The 8,658-nt window shown below is 39.8% G+C and overlaps 1 protein-coding gene across 1 annotated transcript in view; it reads right to left on the reverse strand.

Annotated features, from left to right (window-relative positions):
- POU4F1 (POU class 4 homeobox 1) overlaps positions 1 to 17 on the reverse strand; it is a 3,170-nt gene extending 3,153 nt beyond the window's left edge. The window contains exon 1 of the mRNA XM_056560474.1: positions 1 to 17. This exon is cut by the window's left edge and continues 308 nt beyond it. The gene's annotated coding sequence lies outside the window, so the exon portion shown is untranslated.
- Positions 18 to 8,658: the final 8,641 nt, after the last annotated feature.

An 8,658-nucleotide genomic window follows, 5' to 3' on the forward strand; every position in this document is an offset into this window, starting at 1 on the left:
ATGAGCTGCTCCTTACACCTGAGCCCCACATCTCGCAGATTGTATCGCGAGACTCCAGGCTTGACACTCATCAGCTGTCTGTGGGCTTGTTGCATTTAGTGCTTAGTTGGGAGAGTGGGCGGTGCAGGGGGCTGGAGGCTGCCCCTCAGAGTGACCTGCAGTCAGCAAGAGCCGTCCAGGTGCAGCACCTGTTAGGAACCTCCATGGGCCCTGCACTGGCAGCTGAACACCCTGCACATTTACTACATGCTGCTTCTCCTGTCCAGGAATTACTAGATCTTAAGTATGTCCTTTTGGACAGAAAATCTCAATATGCATTTCTATTTTACTGCCATAATATCAGAATCCTCGATTCACAACATTGTATAGCAAAAAAAATAAAATAAAAAAAAATAAACTAAAAATAAATAAATAAACACAACTAGTGTTTAGGATTCTATACAAATACCAATTTTATTGCATAGAAAATCTATTAACAAACACATAATATAAAATATTACAGGCAGGAATAAACACAACATTGTATAGCAAAAAAATAAATAAAACACAACTAGAGTTTAGGATTCTATACAAATATCAATTTTATTGCATAGAAAATCTATCAACAAACAAATTATATCAAATATTATAGGCAGGATTCTATTAACAACACAGAAAAAAAGTATATGTTATCTGCAATTGCAATGCACTTGAATGCAACCCATTGTTGTGCTTAAGTATCCATTAGAGCAGTGTTTCCCAACCAGGCTGCCTCCAGCTGTTGCAAAACTACAATTCCCAGCATGCCCGGACAGCCTTTGGCTGTCCGGGCATGCTGGGAGTTGTAGTTTTGCAACAGCTGGAGGCACCCTGGTTGGGAGACTCTAATCTAGATTATGAATCTCTGAAACTGTTGCTTAACTATAACTCCCATTATGTTGTTAGGCTATGCTGGGTGTGGTAGGCTGTCCGGACATGCTGGGAGTTGTAGTTTTGCAACAGCTGGAGGCACCCTGATTGGGAGACTCTGATCTAGATTAGGAATCTCTGAAACTGTTGCTTAACTATAACTCCCATTATGTTGTTAGGCTATGCTGGGTGTGGTAAGCTGTCCAGACATGCTGGGAGTTGTAGTTTTGCAACAGCTGGAGGCACCCTGGTTGGAAAACACTGCATCAGAGGCTGAGTACAAACTGACGCAGTGTTCTGTAATGGGATTACTGACATGTCTGCCTCCATCACCACTACTGCACCTCCTATATTCCCAATGATAAGTTAAGACCTTTGAGAAACCCTAACATACCTATATTATTAGCTTTAGCTTTCATTGTTATATATTTTTTTGCACTTTTATTAACAATGGTCAATCGGAACCAGTAAATATAGACACACTTAAAGCAAGTTACATTGTGTTGAATGAAAGGAATAAATCCCATCTGATCCAACTCCCAGTAGCTTGCACAAAACCAGTTCTGAAAGACGGGATGCAGCATCCTTTCAGCAGCCGAAGGGTTAATTCCGAAGCTTCTCAATGGAAGGCGGCAGCACAGTGAAGCTCTGTCTCTGGCACATACTTAATACTCATTTCTATTAGTGTCCATTTACTTTGCACATCGATAAACATATCTGGAATGACAATCTCAATTAGCATTTTAATGAATTATGTCTGAGAGGCACGACCCAGAAAAAGTGGCGTACAAGTTGTGCACAATAGCCTAGATGCAGAGCCCCCATCATCTAGCTGACCCCATGGACACGGGCACATTGCTATCAGACACAGCTCATCATTGCCGCCTGCGCTTCAGCCAACTCACTGGGATTCTAGAATAGACGAGGGGAGAGGATGCCATTCATTACGATATCTCTGGGGAAGCATACGTGAAGCCTAAAAACACATGAGCATTGGCTAGAAACGAAGCCATTCCTAGACATCATGATTAGTGTTGAGCACGAATATTCGAATAGACAATTTTTTTCGCCAATATCGGCACTTCGCCATTTCGCAAATATTTAGAATATCGCTAATTATATTCGTTATGACGAATATTAATTTTTTTTCCACAAGAAGCTTCCAGCTTCTGGTCCAAAGAAGGCGAATATTCAAATACGGATTTTAATGCGAAAAATATGCGAATATTGGCACTTCCAGAGGACACTGATCCCTCCCTTCTTTTAGCTTTTGGGCCAATGAGAAGGATGCAAATAGAGTTGTCAGAGGTTAGCAACATCCCTAGCAACCAATAGGAAAGTCATTAATTAAAAGATATAATCGCACATGCGCATGTTGCGAATTTTATTATAAATTTCACATGGGAAAAAAAATGAACGAATATGAGAAATTCGTTAATATAGGACAAAAATTCGTCCAAATATTTGTGAAATATGACAAATTCGAATAAGGCCTATGCCGCTCATCACTAATCATGATTAGGTTACGCCAGTGATGGATATTGATAATAATATGTTCACACACAAGGGTACCACCCAAATAATTGCGTAGAATTACATGGCTGCATCTGAATGGTTATGGACCCAGGAACAGGGACGTGCACAGACATTTTGGAGGGCAGGGGCTCAAGTAAAAAAAAGGGCACTTCATATTTTTAAAAAAAGGTTAGTTAAAAAAAAAAAAAAAAAAAAGGACATTTCATATTTTATAAGGTTAGTAAAAACCTTACATATGTTAACACAACGCAATTCCTGAAGTAAGGGACCTCCAGCCATCATCAGCTGAATCCAGAACCCACCGGCACCAGTAAAATGTGTTAATAAAGTGTTGAAAAAATGTGTTAATAAAGTGTTGAAATTTTTTTTAAAAAAAGGCAATAAAGGGGCAGGTGCACAAAAAGGGCAGGGGGTCAAGCCCCTTTTTACGCCTATGTGTGCACGTTCCTGTCCGGGATGGTAATTGGCATTGGGAAGGTGAAAGAAAGGCTGACACTGTGCCACATTAAACTTCATTTCAAAGAGAATAAGAAATGCATGAAAGTCAGTGGTAAGTGATTTGCCTACTAGGAAAAGGATTAGAAAAAAAAGGAAGTAATGCAGAATAAAGAGTCTTTTCATTGCCAGCAAACAAACACAACAAGCACCAAATAAATAGTCTTTATGGCACATTCCACGGCACTAATTACTCTTGTGGCATCTTCCAGGCCTATCAACGACCCCATCGATGTACTTGTGCTCCATCACACAGGGCATAAAAGCTTCTGAAAACCACATTTCACTCAGATTGTACATTTACACACCCACCTGAACAGTAACAAGTGTGCATGGTTTTTTACACTTTTTTATTTTTTGTGCCTCCATTACTGTACGTCCTACAGGTGGGTGAGCAGAAAGTCTTTCCATGTCCGTGCCAAGGCTTCCCTGACATCAGCAAAGACTTGTGCTAATTACTGATGTACAAACTGCAATTATTTCCTTTACTGGCAAAGTGTAGAATGTTGTCAAATTAAAAATTGAAAAGCCTTGTTATTCCCTGGAACATTCCCTGATGGAACAAAGACACTTGATTGACTTCTGCAGCTTAGAAGCTTTTATTTTTTATGCTATAGTCCGCTGTGTGCCAACCAGGGTGCCTCCAGCTGTTGCAAAACTACAATTCCCAGCACGCCTGGACAGCCGAAGGTACTCTGGTTGGGAAACAATGCTATAATCCAGTGTTTCCCAACCAGTGTGCCTCCAGCTGTGGCCAAACTACAACTCCCAGCATGCCCGGACAGCCTTTGGCTGTCCGGGCATGCTGGGAGTTGTAGTTTGGCCACAGCTGGAGGCACACTGGTTGGGAAACACTGCTATAATCAATGGCGGTGACAGAGGAATGTTTGCTCTCATGCAGTAGAATGTTTTGATATTTTGATATTTTATTCGATATTTTATATTTGTACAAAATACAGAGCAGACGTATGGAGAGATCTTTCCTGGTGAAGGAAATAAGCCCCTATTTTGTCTCACAGTAGCCTGGGCTTGTACAAAAAGGGGGGGGGGGAATAGTTGCCTTGTCATGTAACACATTGCCCTGATTTATTATAAAATTTTAACGAAATCATACATATTTTAGCAGCCTTTAATCACTGCATGAAATTTTAATTCATGAACTGTAGCGCGTTTAAATAAATGAACTGTTAATTCATTAGGATTAATTAATTTGTTAAAGGATTGTGTGCAAGGTTAAGGTGGAAGAAAACTCTTTTGTTAGTTTGGTGACTTAATAATGAGGTTTAGTTAGCAGTAAAACGCCGGCGCTGGGCTGGAGAGGGAGGATAAACACCGATGGCCACTGAGCCATTGAAACCACAACACAGCAAGAATAAGAATGACTAGAGAGATGGCACCGAATGCAACCAAATAGGCTTTTTCTGAGAGACAGCAGTTCAAAAGCTGCCAGCAGCAGAGGGGTTAAGGCGTCTATTAACCCCATCAGATGTTGACTGGTGCTGATTAGGGCCACTTCAGTGTGAATGGGATCAAATAATTCAGTGGCATCCTCCAGGGGATTGAGGCTTGTATTTCCAGAACCTCTAGTAGGGATAATGAGGTTACACCACATAAAATCCTGGCAAGGGTCATCGGATTAGGCCACAGACAGAGCACATTTTATTTAGGTAATCACTGAGGATGAAATGAGAAGGACTCTGCTGAGGTCTATCTACTCTCTGTCATGTCAGGAATTTACATGGCAACTTCTGCTTTTCATTACGGTTTATAATTAAGAGATGCAAACGAATCAGTGCAGTCAGGTGTTCATAACATGCCACCGCTACATAGTCATCGAAAGCACGGAACAGAATAAGGGTCTATTCTCACGCAAAACATTTCCTCCTCAAATGAAAGCCCGATACACTTCTATAGGAGTCTACACTCCCCTTCACACTTCTGCAGAATTTCCGCTTGGATTCCGCACCAATTCCGCACAAATTCAGCACAAAATCCTCACGAGCGGAAGCCGAAATTCTGCCGTGTGAATAGACCCCAAAGTTGCATTCACATCACGATTTTGCCATACTGTTTTGCATCAGTTTTTTTTTGTGCAGAACGTATGCCCTAAAAACTGACTAAGGGCCCATTTCTCAAGTACATTTCCCATATACGTTTTCATTATTGAAAACGTATGGAACCGTATTGAAAACCGTATACATAGACAAATAATCGAAAACTCTATGCACCCGGTTGTGTATGGTTTGCTTGCAATATGGTTTCCTCCCGTACTCAAAACCATGGTTGACCACGGTTTTGTCTCCGGTTTAAAAACTGTACAGCAACCGCTTATGTTTTTTTTTTTAACATGGACGTCAATGGGGAAACACATATGTATACAGTTCCATATGGGAAACCGTATACGATTTTACTTTGCACATGCGCATTTGCATCCTAAAGTCCCCACCTAACACCCCTCCCATTAAAAATGGAGAACATTTTCAAAGACGTATGTTTAAAAAAATAAAAAATAAAACAGACGGAACTGTATGCACTTTTAAAAACAGTATATGGTTTAAAAACGTATACAGTTTACTTTTTCCCATACGGTTCCATCCGTTTTTTTGCCATACGGTTTTCTTTAGAAAAACGGATTGAAAACAGTATGGCAAAAATGTGATGTGAACCCAGCCTAGACTGTATGCAGACGTGTGCTCTGAAATGAAACTGCATACGGTTTTAAACCGTATGCGGTTTGAATTTAAAGGTCCGGTTGCATCAGTTTTTGTAAAAGAAAAACGTATCCTTTTGTTAACACTTTAGTGCAATTGTTTTATTGAAATTCCAAGGAAAGTAGGGATGGTTTGCTATGAACAAGAAGAAAACATATCCCAAAAACTGTATGGCATTGCAGACACATTCGTTTTTCATTGACTTCAGTGTTAAAAAAAAAAAAGTATATGGTTTATATACGGTTTTCAGACAAGACCCAAAGCCGTAGTAGACTGCAGTTTGGTGTACAGTAAAAAAAAAACAAAAATGTGCACGACTAAAAACGTGCACAACCGGATGCATCTTGTTGCATACGTATTTGCATGGGAGGTCTATGTATATGGTTTTCCCATACGGTTTTAAACGGTTTAGGGAACTGTATAGCAAAATCGTGATGTGAATGCACCCTAAGGGGCAACCAGGGCTCATGGTGAAGACTATGGATAGGTGCCCTGCAAGTGGTGACCCCATGTACAACCTCAGTATGTACTGCTATCTGCTCAGCTCTAACAATGACTGTATATACCGTTTTTTTTTGTTTTTTTTTAGAACTCTCAGACGTGTTTTTGAAAATATCTGGATTATCAGAAATCCACTAGTGATGAGCGGCATTGGCCATATTCGAATTCACGATATTTCGTTAATATATAGACGAATATTTGTCCTATATTTGCGAATTTCGCATATTCGTTATATTCTCATATGTGCATATTCGAGGAAGAAAACAGTGAGGCGGTGGGCAACTTTACTATTGGTTGCTAGGGATGTTGTTGATAACCTCTGACAAGTGTATTTGCATCATTCTAATTGGCCCACAAGTGAAAAGAAGGAATATGCAAATATTTACATATGCGAATATGCGTAAAAAAGTGAATATTCGTAATTTCGAATATTTAGCGAATATAGTCGCAAATTTTCGATACTCACGATAAAAATTTGAAATGCGAATATTCGCGCCCAACACTAAAATCCACTAACCTGTCCTTTTTGTTGATCTTTGACATCTATAGAGTTAGAGAATGTTAGTAGCAAGATGGCAAATGAAAAAAATGGAAAAATAAAAGGAAGATGATGGGACAATGTGCATCCTGCCTGTGCATTTAGAGCAGTATTTCCCAACCGGGGTGCCTCCAGCTGTTGCAAAACTACAACTCCCAGCATGCCCGGACAGCCAACGGCTGTCCGGGCATGCTGGGAGTTGTAGTTTTGCAACAGCTGGAGGCACCCCGGTTGGGAAACACTAATTTAGTGAGAGATTTACAAGGAGCCTCTGATGAGACATTGACATTTCCCTGATTAATTCCAGCTCCTTCCCTAAGATGTACTGTTTTCCTATAAACATTTACTACTTCAACAACCGTGTTTTATAACCTAATTATACTCCTTCTCCTCACTGCTCACTCTGCCCTGATGTTGTGCTATATATATATATATATATATATATATATATATATATATATATATATATGCTTTGCAAAGCTAAACAGTCTTCCCACTTTAAACTAGTTGCAGCTCTGAACATATAAATATATAAGTATTAGGTGAAGTGTTTAATAGCCCATCTGTAGATATTAACAATTAATGTAACCTCCCACAAATCCTCAGCGTGCATTGCCACACACAGCAAAATTCTCCTTGCCCACATGTATAAAGGGGGCACTTCAGACAGATCTCCAGGAAGCTGCTGTACAAGCACTGTACATACAGGTGCAAGCAAATTCTATTAGGAATTGTTCCATTTACAAATCTGTGCTGTCACCGCTTACTGTTTGTCAATATGCCAATCAGATACACAGTTAACATTTCACACTCCCCTGACTCCTTTACATGGCAGAGGAGCAGATGCTGCACTTGCTACTTTTTATGAGCTAAAACCAAACTAGCGCTGTCACGAAAATGGTGCTAAACACACACACCAGCCGCAAAACATGCTTCCATTCCTTAAAGGGGTTATCCAGGGAAAAAATTTTTTTATGTATCAACTGGCTCCAGAAAGTTAAAAAGATTTGTAAATTACTTCTATTAAAAAATCTTAATCCTTTCAGTACTTACGAGCTACTGAAGTTAAGGTTGTTCTTTTCTGTCTAAGGCTGGGTTCACACTATGATTTTCAAATACGGTAACCGTATACGGTTTTCCACAAAAAAACATATACAACAGTATCCGAAAACGTATGCATAGAGAATGCATTGTAAACCGTATTCCAAATGTTGTGTACGGTTGCATCCGTTTTGCCTCGGATCCGGTTTTGCTGATTTTTCAACCATAGGCAAAAACACTGTCGACCACGTTTTTGCCTCCGGTTGGAAAACCGTATGCGAACCGTATGCGGTTCTTTTAACATTGTTGTCTATGAGAACCGTACACAGAATTTCAGAATACGGTTGCACACGGTTTTTCTAATCCGTTTTTTGGAGTTGACACATGCGCAGAAGGAATTTCAATAGAACAATGGTAACTTTATTAAATTGCTTGAAAACTAATTCCAACAAAATAGCAAAACCGTAGGCAAAAACAGATGCAAACGGATAGAACCGTACATACGTTTTGGAACCGTATATGGGGAAAAACTGTATTTGGAGTCATACGGTTGTATACGGTTGCATACGTTTTTTGCCATACGTTTTTTAGCGGAAAACCGTATACGGTAACCGTATTTGAAAAACGTAGTGTGAATTCAGCCTAAGTCCTCTCTGATGACACGTTTCTCGGGAACCGCCCAGTTTAGAAGAGGTTTGCTATGGGGATTTGCTTCTAAACTGCGCGTTTCCCAAGACAGGTGTCATCAGAGAGCACTTAGACAGAAAAGAACAACCTTAACTTCAGAAGCTCATAAGTACTGAAAGGATTAAGATTTTTTAATAGAAGTCATTTACAAATCTGTTTAACTTTCTGGAACCAGTTGATATATAAAAAAAAGTTTATTCCTGGAATACCCCTTTAACCTCAGTGATAAACGAATAGAACTAATCCTGACATAGAGAAAAA

Source organism: Hyla sarda, chromosome 2 (genome assembly GCF_029499605.1).
Source record: "Hyla sarda isolate aHylSar1 chromosome 2, aHylSar1.hap1, whole genome shotgun sequence".
Taxonomy (NCBI): Eukaryota; Metazoa; Chordata; class Amphibia; order Anura; family Hylidae; genus Hyla; species Hyla sarda.